General features: G+C 29.7%; 1 protein-coding gene across 1 annotated transcript in view; it reads right to left on the reverse strand.

The window, feature by feature from the left end:
• Nucleotides 1–14,467, reverse strand: part of LOC143912838 (peroxidase-like) — a 52,342-nt gene extending 37,875 nt beyond the window's left edge. Inside the window, exon 1 of the mRNA XM_077432267.1 lies at nt 14,319–14,467. The gene's annotated coding sequence lies outside the window, so the exon portion shown is untranslated. The remainder of the gene's footprint in view (nt 1–14,318) is intronic.
• Between the last annotated feature and the right edge of the window lie 230 nt (nt 14,468–14,697).

Here is a 14,697-nt window from a genome sequence, read left to right on the forward strand (position 1 = left end):
ACTGAATGAATATTTAAATTTGCGAAATTAATCGACGAAAAAAATCATCGCGTGTGGTAAAAAGTGGTATTAATTGACATTGCTTTTGTCGTAAGAAGTTGATTTGATAAAAAAAACCTCACTGCAATGCCAATGTCAATTTCTGTCTGATTTTACACAACATACCAAATCATTTTTATGTAATAGGTTTAAGCAAAGCAAAAAATATATTATTTGATTTTTTTTTTTGGTTGAATTTTTGAAGTTGAGTTTAAATCGTAATAAACAGGAAGTGTAATAATATTAGAATCGTTTTGAAAAAATTGTAAAAATTTGACCGTGAGATTACTGAATATGTAATCAGTGTGTGTAGGATTTCATCCCTTTTAAATTACGCATATATAATTTTAATAGTAAAAGAAATTTAATTCAATCTGATGAATGAATCATTTCTTGATATACAGATAAATGACGTAATATTTTTTTATATTTTTAAAATTATACATATTTCGTTGTCGGGTTAGTATTAATTTTGGTATTAATACTGATCGGTGATTAAAACGCTGATCAAATAAAAACGCGCAATTTGTGTGTTGAATGAATGATTTCATAAAATATTTGTTTATCGTTTCTGGTCTTTTAGTTATGTTTTTATTATTATTTTTTAATAAAAAAAATCAATACGCTTTAAGTTTCGGTAACATGATTTTTAATTAAAATCTATATATTTCGTTGAAATAAAATTCAATCAAGTTACACTTTTAATCTTGACAAGATTCGTTTCGGTTTTTACCCGTTGACTTTATTTTTAATTGCATACTAAATTATGTCTTATAATAACTCTATAATATTATTACAATATAATTCAATGCAAGGTCTTTAATAATATTATTATATGTATAATAAAATAAAATGTATGTATAATAAAATATATTATCAGGAAGCCTAACAGTTGAACCCCAATGCTCCTTTCTGGACATTTAGCTACAAATATGGATTTAGACTTATACATCATTTTTTTACATATTGTACACAAATCAAATTCAGATATTTGTGACATAGCGGGTAGAATGGTTTGTGCCAATTTAATGGAGGAACCGTTTCAACAATGAAATCAGATAAATTGGCAAACTCTTATAGAAAACGATCGACTTAGAGTCACAAATATTCAAGTCTGACCAGCAGCATTGAAGATTAGCACGGGATCGAACCTGGAATCCTCTCGGTGCTAAACATAAACACAACCACCGAGCCATACTGCTGGCTCGAATAATATGTATTTTAATAAAATAAAAAAAAAACAAGTACTATGTATTGTAATAAAATAAATAAACATCATTTCCTGTTTTTGACTATTCGGTTCTTTTGAGAGTATTATTTTTAAATAAAATCAACATCCCTGTTGGCAGCTAAATAATATCTTGCTTAGATATAAATATACTAGACTTACATTCGACCTATAAACATGCATAGTACAAGCAAGTGTATCTCACACACTTCAATAAAATATATAATTGAGAAGATTATAAAAATCAGTAGCGGGTAGGATGGTTTTTGACAATTTGATGAAGGAACCGTTTCAACTATGAAATCAGATAAATTGGCAAACTCTAATAGGAAACGATCGACATAGAGTCACAAATATTAAAGTCTGACAGCAGCATTGAAGATTAGCACGGCATCGAACCCGGAAGCCTCTCGGTTCTAAACATAAATACAACCACCGAGTCATACTTCTGACTATAGCTTATGTGTACATCTAATCTAAAACCGAGTTTTTCTTGTTCATTGATAGTTTTTGTTGAAAATCCAAATTCACATCAGTTCTTCAGGTTACTCCAGAATTATTAAGACTTTTTGATTGGTTGTAAGTTTTTTTCCAAAGATCAATAAGTTTTACTTAATTAAACCAGCGATTTATATACAGAACTTTCACGACATAAAAAAATATATAAAGATTGATATCTCTTCTCGGACCCCTCCGAAATCTTTGGACCACTGGTTAAAAACCTCTGTTGTTTAACGGTTCAATCCGGCTAAATTCGAATAAACACAAGTATTTAGCGCAAAATAATTTATAAATTACACGCATAATGAAATATTTAAATTTTTGGCATATTAATATTCAACTTTCGCGAACATTATTCAGGCTCTATTACCCACCGATTGAATCGTTCAAATCCGCCAAAATAAAATACCTAAAAGACGACCTCGAAAAGATTATCGCCAAAATCTGAATAAACGCACGGTAACGCATTGTTTACACTATACAAACGATCGTTTTGATTTTAAAATATACAGTGTAAATTTTTAATAAATAAACACGCGTGAAAGTGAGACCGGTTTCGTACTAATAACTAACAACGCGTTTCTCTAATTATTTCCTAATGAAAAAAATCATGGAAAAAAATCGTATCATTCGAGATCAAGTGTACGTGCTTTTACCCACTACAAAGAATACATTAGTTAATCAAATTAGGGCTTAGTCTTTTTTTTATTTTTATTTATCTAACACACATACGTATGTTGCAAGACTGAAAATAATAAATTCTATCCGGTATTTGTCTCCTCGCCCGATTCGAGATCGAGTTTATTGTGTTTGAAGATTAAGCAGTGGATTAGGAAGAAACACATTTGCAGTATGTTTGTATGTAGGTTGAGCTAATCCATGGTTAGCCTCGATCCATTACGCGACGAAGGCTGTTCGCTAATTCCGAAAACAATTAAACCACCTTTATATTGTATTAAATGGGGTCTTATGTGGTTGAGACATCCCATCATTTTGAATGCACGTTAATTAATCGGCTAAAATTATTCAATCAAATTCAGTTCGATTCAATGCGGTACATATTATATTGCGTTTCATTACTATAAATTGACATTGTAATTTTTCGATACGTAATTATGTTCATTTTATTTGTTTTTTTTAATCATACATACATATAATGATCAAAAGCAAATAATTACATTTATAATTAACAGATAAAGGCAAATTATATCATATATTTAATGGTCGCAATATGTATTATATATGGGTCTACGTGACGAGACAGAATGTTAAATTACAGAAAACACAAATATCGGAAGGCAAAAATCGAAAATCGAAAGATCTTAAGTCGAAAGATCAAAAAAAAATGGTGCATAGTAAACGGAACATACTCACGTATATACTCACTTAATTTGCGCGAGCAGGATACAACAGGAATAAGAGGAACATGCTTTTCCTCCCGTATTCTGCGCGTGCACATTAATACGGGAGGAAAAGCCTGTTCCTCTGGTTCCTGTTGTATCCTGCTTGCGCAAATTAAGTGAGTATGTACCGTTTACCATGCACCATTTTTTTTTTGATCTTTCGACTTAAGATCTTTTGATTTTCGATCTTTGCCTTCCGATATTTGCGTTTTCTGTAATTTTACATTCTGTCTCGTCACGGAGACCGATTATATATGTATATATGTATGTATTAGTCAGCACTATGACTCGGTGGTTGCGTTTAAGTTTAGCACCGAGAGGCTACCGGGTTCGATCCCGTGCTAATCTTCAATGCTGTTGGTCAGATTTGAATATTTGTGACTCTAAGTCGATCGTTTCCTATTAGAGTTTGCTAATTTATCTGATTTCATTGTTGAAACGGTTCCTCCATTAAATTGGCACAAACCATTCTACCAGCTATGTCACAAATATCTGAATTTGATTTGTGTACAATATGTAAAAATTTATGATTAATTAATTGTTAATGCCGTGTTCTTCATAATCTCGAAATACAGCGATTTATATAATAAAAATGCTGCAATGTTTTTAATTAATTGTCTAGGAAGGCGCATTGAGGATAAGGCCTTTTCTGGTATATATTGTAAAATATCATTGTAAAATAAAATAAAAATAACATAGTATGCATATTATGTTGTCAAATATTAAGTCTTAGCTTAATGTTCTTATTCAGGATTCATAATAGAACTATTTTTAATTTTATTTTACGCATTTAAAAACTTCATTCTAAGGATGACTTGAATATGACTGGCAAATGGGTCCATAAAACAAACAAAAAAATGCGGTATATTTGGTTTATAATCTATAGTTTTGTCTAAGATTAAAACTTTAATCAAACTGAAGATTTAAAACCAATCAAAAATTTTAATAGAATAGCAAAGTAAGTAGGTACTCAAAATTTGAGCGAATTATCTCATCAGATTTATAATCATATTTGGTACATACATACGTACATATATTAAATTATAAATGTGCATAATTTTATCACATTATCAGTAATATTTCAATGCCATCAAAACGTCAGAGTGGTTTTAAAAAAAAAATATATAATACAAATACAATAAATAAAGTGCTTTTGAGGAAGAGCTATGCGTAGTGATGTTTCTTAATTAACAATATTAAATTTTCTATAGTACATATAATTGACATTCTGATTTCCTACACAATTCCATTGACGGCACGCGTTTTCTCAATTAATAACATGTTTTTTTTTTTTATTATGTTTGCGTTAAATGTGTTCAGCTGCAATGGTTGCGTGAAAAGAGTCATTTTTCACATAATCAGATATGAAAGTTATTGTTTTATTCATACTCACACCGAAAAAACAACGCTAGCAATTAAATTTGTTTCCGATTGATATATTAGCACTTTATGTGAGGGTATTGTTATTAGATTAATGGCTATAATTATCTAAATATAACGAGGGAAAAGATTTTCTACATAATTGATTCACACTGCCCATCAATTTTTATATAACATGTACTTTTTTACATACGTCTAAAAATTACATGCTATTTCATATATAAAATACGTATAATTTGTGGATATGTGTGTATAACGTTTTATAAAATTGATTTCGCTTATAAAAATAAATAAATGATTGCAAACAAAAAATTTCTATAGTATAGAAAGTGATCGTAAAATTTGACATTTAGCTTAAAAACTTATTATAAAGACTTTACGCTTATATTTGCATGCGATTTTATTTCAACTTCATGTGACCATTTTATAATATATGTCAATAATAATAATACGAGTTGCCACATTTTCTCGTTTTCCTTCGGTCACGTATCAAGCATTGCTTAAGATTTTCCGCAATTTTCCCAACGAAGCCATTATAATCGATACAATTTGAATAACAATATAAACAACTTGCTAGTACTTTGAACACAATACAATCGCAACACTGTTTTCCATATTATTACATACATATTACATTACAATATCAGAAAAAAATAAAATAAATAAGAACAAAGTAGTATTTACCTATGTATTATATTTACATACTTTGTATAACATTTTAAAACAAGAAAGAAAGAACTTTCTTAGTCTAATTTTGAATTCCATACAATACAGACAATCCCTAATTTTATTTTGACAATTTTTTTAAATATTATTTATGTTATTAAATAAACAAGAATTGCTTCAGTATAAAATGAACATAAATTATATGAAAGATTAAAAAAAATCATCGCAAATTTGCAATATGAAAATGATATCTACGTAATATGAGTGGGTCTTCAAATGCTTCCATTTAGCATTTTCAAATCAGGTTTGAAAGCAATTTACATACGAATATCGATCTCCAATAAATTAAAACGCATTTTAAATGCAATACCTAACACATTTTAATCATAATCTTGCATAATCAATGCGTACTAGCGTCTCAAAACGTCATCGTTAATTTGCAATAAGAAAGTGATACATTCAGCATATATCGATTTCAAATAAAATATTTATTCTTATTCACTATCCAAATCCAATGACGTAAGAAAGTAAATATACAACATCACCTTAATTAAATAAACACATATTAATATAAATAAATACTCGAATAATCCTTTCAAATAGAGACCGACCCCGAACTTTACATCATAATCTTTCCGCCTTCCGTCTTCAATTCAATTGTTAAGTCATAAATTATTATTTACAACATTGCGCAACGTGAAATGTAGCCTCTAATTAAATAAATGAATTGAATTGCAGATCACTTCAGTTAATTAAATGAAAATTTTCACCGTATTAAATTGCAAAATGAACATTTAACGAGTCAATGAAAGCTCTAATCAATCGCATTTATTACATATGTATGTAATGAATATTATTAAAATTTAAAATTGACTTTAGATCGTCAACTTTAAAGAGGTTTTGGTAATATAATATATATGAAACGTTTTATAAACATTTGTAAAAAAAATCTAAATAGGTTTTTCAACCTTTTTTCTATTATACATAAAAATAAGGTACATAATTCTATAATAACCAGCAGAATATACTAGTGGTTAACATATGATGCTTTAAACAAAGTGAAATCCCACTGGTTTCTTCTAACTCCAGATTTGTGACTCCGGGTCGATCGCTTCCTATTAGAGTTTGCCAATTTGTCTGATTTTCATTGAAACGGTTCCAACAAATTGGCAACCTTATCAATTTTCTCGCAAATATCGAGTAAACACAGATTACCTAAACACAATCTGCTTTAGGTCATCGACTTGATAAAAAAAATATGTGACCCAAGAAAAAAAAAATCGAACTAGGGCTCGGAAAAGAGGCAAAATTAGCTTTCATTTTTTAGCTCAACTTAAGGCTACTTTATCTTTTCAGCTAAAAATATCTAAAAGATCACTTTGGAAATTGCTACATATGCACATAAATTTATATAAAGAACGACCACTCGTATTTGAGATAAATTTTATTTATCGTGGCCAATAAACAACACCAAAACGAGTTAGCTAAAAAATGCACGTAACGTAGCTTTTACGAGTACATACATACTATATATAATGTAATAACGACGTAAAAACCGGACTTCCGTCGAACGTCCGCTTTGTATTATATTATATTATATTATAATAAAGCATACGAAACGATCTCCTTATCGAGATGTACGTGCATACATTCATTTAGCATAAATAATACACGGCGATCAATCTAAATCGTATTAATTATAAATCAACGTGAATGGCTTTCGTCCGATTTTTATTATATTATAATTATTATTAACGATCACTTTTCACTTCCCGATCTCAAAACGAGTGTCGCATTCGTTTCCGTCAATTACAAATACATATATTATATTAATAATCATAACGGGTGCACTTTTTGGAACTTATGTAAATTTTAAAAAAGAAAACGTCTACTGGCCAAGGTAATCTGCATACTCTTAACGTGCAAGTGAACAAGTAAATGATAGTGAGACATTTTAATATATATATTCATATGTATAATTTCGCATGTATGTGTTTATTTTCGCTTTGATGAGCGCGAAAATTCACATTAACCTAAAAATTCATATTGATCGAATGTTTGCAATTATTTTTAATCAATTATATTCCGCCTTTTTATAAATATTCAAAATGAAATGTATGTTTCTGTGAAAAATATGTATTTTGACTACATAACTTTACATAAAAATATTATAAAGTAAAGATTTTCCGTTATAAAAATTTAAAGCAGTTTTCAATTAAAAACCACCAAATTTCGTAAAATATCTCAAGATACATTAACCTTTGAACGACGGAGCGTTGAGATCGAACGAGTGTCCTGAAACGGGGTCGAGTAAGACCCCAGTATTTTTAATCAAAATACAGCTTTTCTCAATACAAATGGCTTCAATGTATATCTTATTAATCATTTTATACATCAACATAAAAAAGTTTTAGTCCTATAGCATGTTTTTGACTATTTTTGTATCAAAAAATAACGACAACCATCGACATGCAAACGCACATATGTACATAAGTAAGGCCAACAGGCGACTGCATGACTCGATAGCCACGCGCCAAAGGCGACGAAAGCAATAGCTCACGAAAATATAAATTTATTGTATTTCATTCTAGGAATACAAGAAATATAGGGTGTATAGCTTTGAAAACCACATAGTTATTATGAAAAATGTAAAAATTGGGGTACTTGCATACCCCACTTTGGTGAGGGAAGGTTAAAGACTATTTATTTTATTTATATATTTATACCAGAAAGGCCTAACATGTAAACCCAATGCGTCTTCCTGGCCAATTACAATAAAAGAGTAATAATCATTTAATAAATGAGAAAAAAACACATGTTCATACATACAAACACATATGAACATACACACATACATATATACACATATGTATATACATATAAAAACATAAACACACAGATGTACATTTTTATCCATGCAGTGAATGCACATTATATACTAAATAATAAAATTACAAAATGAAAACAACATAAATAATATTAAAAAAAATAAGTTAAATATGCAGCTAGGAGCCATTCAGAATTACAAAATTAAAATAATATAAAATTATTCCGAATTTTCCACCTTAATGATAAGACATTTCTGTTGAAATCTTTATTTATAATAATTATATAAAAAATGTGAAATTAAATCAATTTGGAATTTTTAATGTAAAGACTGAAATAATTTTATCGATACGAAAAAAAATACAACGAATTTCGAATCAAATCCCATACAAAGTACGTTTAATCCGCCTTTTTTTCTAAAATTATAGGTTTAGTCTTAAATTATCATATTGTATAACATTTCTGCATGCTGCTGTATAAAATGAAATCAATTTAGATTTTTTTCAATAAAATCAAATTATTCCGATCCTAAAAATAAGTTGTGCAACTACATATGTAATTTTGATCGAATTTTCACTCACATTTTATAAGATCTTCGCTAAATTTTAAATCGAATAATAATTAACATATATTACTACATAATTTTGAACGAAATCAAATTAGGCCACATAAAACTAAATGATAAACATACATAATTAAGCCTAAAATGACAATTAATAAATCATTAAGTCATTCGCAACGATAATTAACGGCGGATTCGTGCGTATTAGTATGGCTAATAAAATCCGAATTGCCATTCGAATTTTAATGTCGTTCATAAATTCGGATTATTAGTGTATATGTCCATTTTTTAGAAAGTGAATTAGAACAAGATTTGTGTTGGTTTTTTTTTTTTTTTTCACTTTTTCATTCGAATTCAACACATAGAAAGGCAGTTCGATCTACATTATTATCAATCAGTAAACTTTAAGTGAATGCTCTCCAAAAATGATATAACACTTACTGAAACTAGTTTAAGATACTTATTTAAGGTGGAAAAAAGCATGAGGAAGTGATCGACATTTTGCAACTAAATCAATTCCCAACTTCTACCATATTATTTCTTATACGCATGCATTTATATAAAAAGCGAGTAATACAGAGCGGCCGTCTTTCACTATTCGAAAATTTATTTACCGACATATTTGTATTGATTTGTTGTTATTATTTCCCCTTAGAGAGAGAGGCCTATGTGGATTTCTTCGGCGATAAATCACACTTGAAATGTATTTCGAAATTGAAGATATATTTATTTTTTAGCCGGTGCATTTTTGCTTTCGTAACTTTCACTGACCGTGAATACGTTGCGCAACATTTGAGTCATCGTTGCAAATTATATTGTACACTACAAATTGAAAATTTGTATCGTATAGTTCCAGAACACGGTCTCCGTTTACGACACCCACATTTCGATTATCCGTGTCGTAGTCAAGTCTGTGGAATTTACGACGATGCATAAAGGTCTCTGTGCCAACCGATAAAACGTATTCAATCAACATTTAATAGTATTTATTGCACGTACATGCATTTGAAATTAACTAAAACATATTATTAAAATGATATTTAATACGAATTTAAAGAAATATCATCTAAAATATGCGTATGGGAGACAACATCAAGAATTTTGCTGATGAAAGCTGCATACATAATGTAATTAATTAAATATTTAGATGGGTCGATGGGTCGATGGGATAATTTAAATACATCGGTTTTAAAACAGAATTTAATACAACATAAAATATATGCATTTGAGTCACTCTACATTGTATGACGTGAATAGTGTGTAATTTGAGCGAATTTTCATATGCGTAACGACTAATTACATTTTTGTTATGAACTTTTTCAATTAAATCGCACTATATTAATCATAACATATTTTAAACGCAATTTTTTATCTAAACCAATTAAAATATTGTGTAATATATACCTTCGAAAGTCTTAAACTTCCACGAAAGTTTGCGTAGTAAAAAAATTGCTTCGAATAAATCCTTTTCGAATTTAAAGCTATCAAATATACAAATTTAAATGAAAAGAAACCAATTTGAAAGTTAATTAATACACAATTTAGCATACAAATTAATTAAAATATTGCGTAATAGTAGTCATCGAATGTTTACAAAACCAAATCGAAATCGAGCGTGAAGTAGTCAAATTTAAATAAATATTGATCTAGAAATCATCAAAATAAATAAATGAGCAAAACGTGACTGTAGAGTATATACATATGTACATATATTACATAATATTAATTTTAAATATTACATAAAATATGCGTACAATAGATGCAAACCACCAACGAAAGTACTGTGCATAATATGCAATTAGTGTCCAATTAACCCTTGAGTACACACATTTCGTATTCAAATTTCCAGCAATTAACACACGGCTACCACTTTGAATATGATTGAATCGTATTCTAGACACGATAGTCAATACAGATAAATCAACATAATGAATAAAACATGCGTGCAAGACACTCTAAACATCATCGGAAGCTCGCAATATGAAAGTGCTACGTAATACGTACGCTACGTATGTAGTATGCTCTCATACATCGTTATGGTAATAATGCGAACGCACAATTAAGTAGAGAGTTGAGTGCATGTAATTAAACTGTGTCAAATGTATAATATACAATACTGAAAGGGAAGATGAATCATTATAAATACTTCATTGTCTGTTCTCATATTATTATAATGAAGAAAAAAATTCGGCAAGTTCACAAACGGTCACGTTCAATGACTCTACAAACATATTTGTATACAGATCCGTATATAATATGATAACTTTCGAAACGTGCAAATCAATATAACGCTTTGGTGAATCATAGTGATTGATGATCGACAGGTGAGACCGTAGTGTACCGAAATTTTATCTCTGCAAAAAATTGCTCATTGAAAGTTGTTCGCTCCATTAAGTAGTGGTTTAGAACTTTTTTTGGTTCTTGCGCGTCTTGGGAGATCAATTCTGCAAATTTTTCTCATCTCTGCAGTTGGATTTAAGTTAAAAATAAAAATCTTGAGACATTGCGGAGTGTCTTTTGTACCCTCGATGGTGCTTCTGTTCACTACTAATTAACCTTTGAAGTTTCCCGAGTTTGAACGAACCGGTGTCGAGTAAGACCCCAGTAGTTTTTAATCAAAATACAGCTTTTCTCAATACAAATGGGTTCAATATATATCTTATTAATCATTTTATACATCAACATAAAAAAGTTTTAATCCTATAGCATGTTTTTGACTATTTTTGTATTAAAAAATAACGACAAGCATCAGCACGCAAACGCTCATAGGTAAAGCCAATAGGCGACTGCATGACTCAATAGCCACGCGCCAAAAGCGACGAAAACAATAGCTTACGAAAATATAGCTGTCTCTTTCTCTCGCATTGATTCATTGATCAACAAGAATATGCAAGCGAACAGTCAAAAACATGACTTTTCGCTACCGCCTTTAAATCATACTTTGGAACGTAGAAGAGTATAAATGTATTTTTTTACCCCTTTTCTAAATCATACAAAATCTGTTAAAATAAATTTCTTGTAGTTCATTCTAGAAATACAAGAAATATAGAGTGTATAGCTTTAAAAACCACATAGTTATTACGTAAAACGTAAAAATGGGGCACTTGCATACCCCACTTTGGTGAGGGAGGGTTAATACTACATTAAGTTAATTGGTAGTAATGAACTATTTCAATTCAAATGGTTAATTACTTAAGTGTTCAATCTATAATATTAGAAAAATCAACTGTGTATTTACACATTACAGAAGTAGAACTTACTTAGACAAAAGTACATCAGTGTTCGCCAAGTAAGCTGATTTTAATAAACAAACAAAACGAAGTACGAAAAGGGAATTAAATTTTTTTCTATTTTTCCGTGCGTACATTTGAAATTTATAGCCAGCAGTATGGCTTGGTAGTTGCGTTTATTTTTAGCACCGAGAGATTACTGGGTTGGATCCCGTGTTAATTTTTAATACTGGTGGTTAGATTTGGATATTTGTGACTCCAAGTCGATCGTTTCTTATCAGAGTTTGCCAATTTATCTGATTGGATTGTTGAGACGGTTCGTACATCAAATTGGAAAAAATCATCCTACCCGCTATGTCACAAATATTACAAATTATGTACAAGTCTAAATCCATAGATATGGATTGATTAATTAATTAATTAATAGTTTATTTTGTGTTCTTCAGTCATTCGAAATACATCGATTTATTTAATAAAAATGCTGCAATGTTTGTAATTAATTGTTTAGGAAGGCGCATTGGAGTCTACCTGTTAGGCCTCCCTGTTATATATCTATGTAAAATAAAAATAAAAATATATACATACATATATATATATATATATATATATATATATATATATATATATATATATATATATATATATATATATATATATATATATATATATATATATATATATATTATGAATGTATGTCACAAATATCTGAATTTGATATATGTACATATGTACAATATGAAAAAAATTATGGACAAGTCTAAATCCATAGATATCTCTATGGATTGATTAATTAATTAATTAATAGTTTATTTTGTGTTCTTCAGCCTTTCGAAATACAGCGATTTATTTAATCAAAATCTGCAATGTTTGTAATTAATTGTTTAGGAAGGCGCATTGGAGTCTACCTGTTAAGCATTCCTGGTATATATCTATGTAAAATAAAATGCAATATTTTACATTGAAAGCCCCTGTCAACACAAAATACATATGTACTTCTCGAGTTGAGAATCCCTGCAGCAAAAAATCGTTGCAGAAATGAATACTGCGTATGAAAAATTGTATACGAGATCGTTCAAATTGATAAATTTGTGTATATATTCTATGATGTGTTCGTTCATTACTCAAGTTTCATTTTACGATCGAAATGGGGAATTTTCTCATGTGAATTTGTGTAAAGATGGCCTATCCGCCAGTGGGCGATAAATTCGCATTTTTGAATAGTGGCTCTTATAAAACGAAAATGGCAATCCACAGACCGCATCTCTTGCGCACTATTATTCTCATAATATAATATAATAATAACAGTGAAAAATTGAGGTATTGCCGTGACCTGATGACCGGCAGAAGCGATGAAACGGCGTGCAAAATCCCGAGTAAAATGTTTTATTTATTTTTTTACACTTTAAATATGAAAGTGTTTATATTTTATATGCCATTCAAGTTCAATGAAACACGTATGAAAAGATTCTAGAATTAAATTTAATATTGCAAATTCGTACGCGTATCTGAGGATCAATTTCAAACTGCAAGACGAACGACCGATGAAATTTGACCTTCTGAGATATACAATAAATGTCAATTTAAAATGCAGATAGTGAATTTAAATAGCAGTCAAACAGTTTTAAAGTGAAAGGGGTGGATCGAAGATGACAATAAAAAAATACGAAAATTAAAATAAATTATTGGTATTTAAATTTTAACGACTTTTCATCGAAGAGAGTCAACATTAAAAAAAAGAAATAAACCAAATGGTCCTCAATTAATAATCCTCATTAGGCTGTTTTTAAATGCGAATATCTTTGGCTTAATGTTTAAACCAATTTCATTACAATAATGTGAGAATAATCGGCATTTGAAGTTTAGAAAATCATCTTTGACGGATTGTCATTTTTTCAACTTCGCCGATCGCCTTAACAACCATATACATATATAATTTAAAAATGAGTACAAAATATAATGAAATTTGAATCAATTTTAAATGAAAGTTGAAACCAATCTAATAAAAAGAACGTTTTGTATATTGTTAGAGTACTATATTGATGTATGAAATGAATTGTAAACAAAAAAATAAGCGTTCAAGTTTGTTTGAATTATTTTTAAATTAATATAATTCAATTAAATGAAAGTAACAGTGTATATATAGTATATCCATACCTATGTAGATACATCGAGAGCAATTAAATTTAATTAAAAATAAAAACAATAAACGTGGGAGCAGATGATCTCAAAGCCGTCGCGATAACGATCAATATGATTTCCCTTTCACCCAACAATTATTACTATGTATAATACAATACTTTTGTCGAACTCGCTATTTCTAAACACACATTTTATCCTACGCCAGACATCTTCAGAATAGATTCATGACTTACAAAACATCACAAAATGCAACAATAATACGTAAAATTGCAATTGTCAAACACATGTGTGTGTGTGTGTATCATATGTATATTTGTGCGAATACTTTTTTGTATGATCCTTACCTTATAACTATGCACGACACTGCACTGCACAAAAAAATTCAAGTCACAAGTTCACACTTTCGTAAGAATGCCACCGGTTTGTGTGTCCTGTTAACTTCGCGGTTAAATTTAACTGCACGGTTAGAGCTGCGCGCCGACCAGTCGCGACTAAACGTTTTTCACACGCGCTTTGCTACTTTATAGCGAAACCGGGTGAGAGGTGGCTATATATATATATATTTTTAACTCCCCCTCCCCCCCACCTTCTCTTTTCGTATTATGTGGGTGATTCTGTTTCGGCTAGAATTACGTGGTGTAGACCGCATGTGGTTTAAATGTGGCAAGGACGAATGGCGTCCTTGCCATTAGCTGGTATGGTTTTGAATTGATTATTTAGCGT

This window comes from Arctopsyche grandis, chromosome 6 (genome assembly GCF_051622035.1).
Source record: "Arctopsyche grandis isolate Sample6627 chromosome 6, ASM5162203v2, whole genome shotgun sequence".
Lineage (NCBI taxonomy): Eukaryota > Metazoa > Arthropoda > Insecta > Trichoptera > Hydropsychidae > Arctopsyche > Arctopsyche grandis.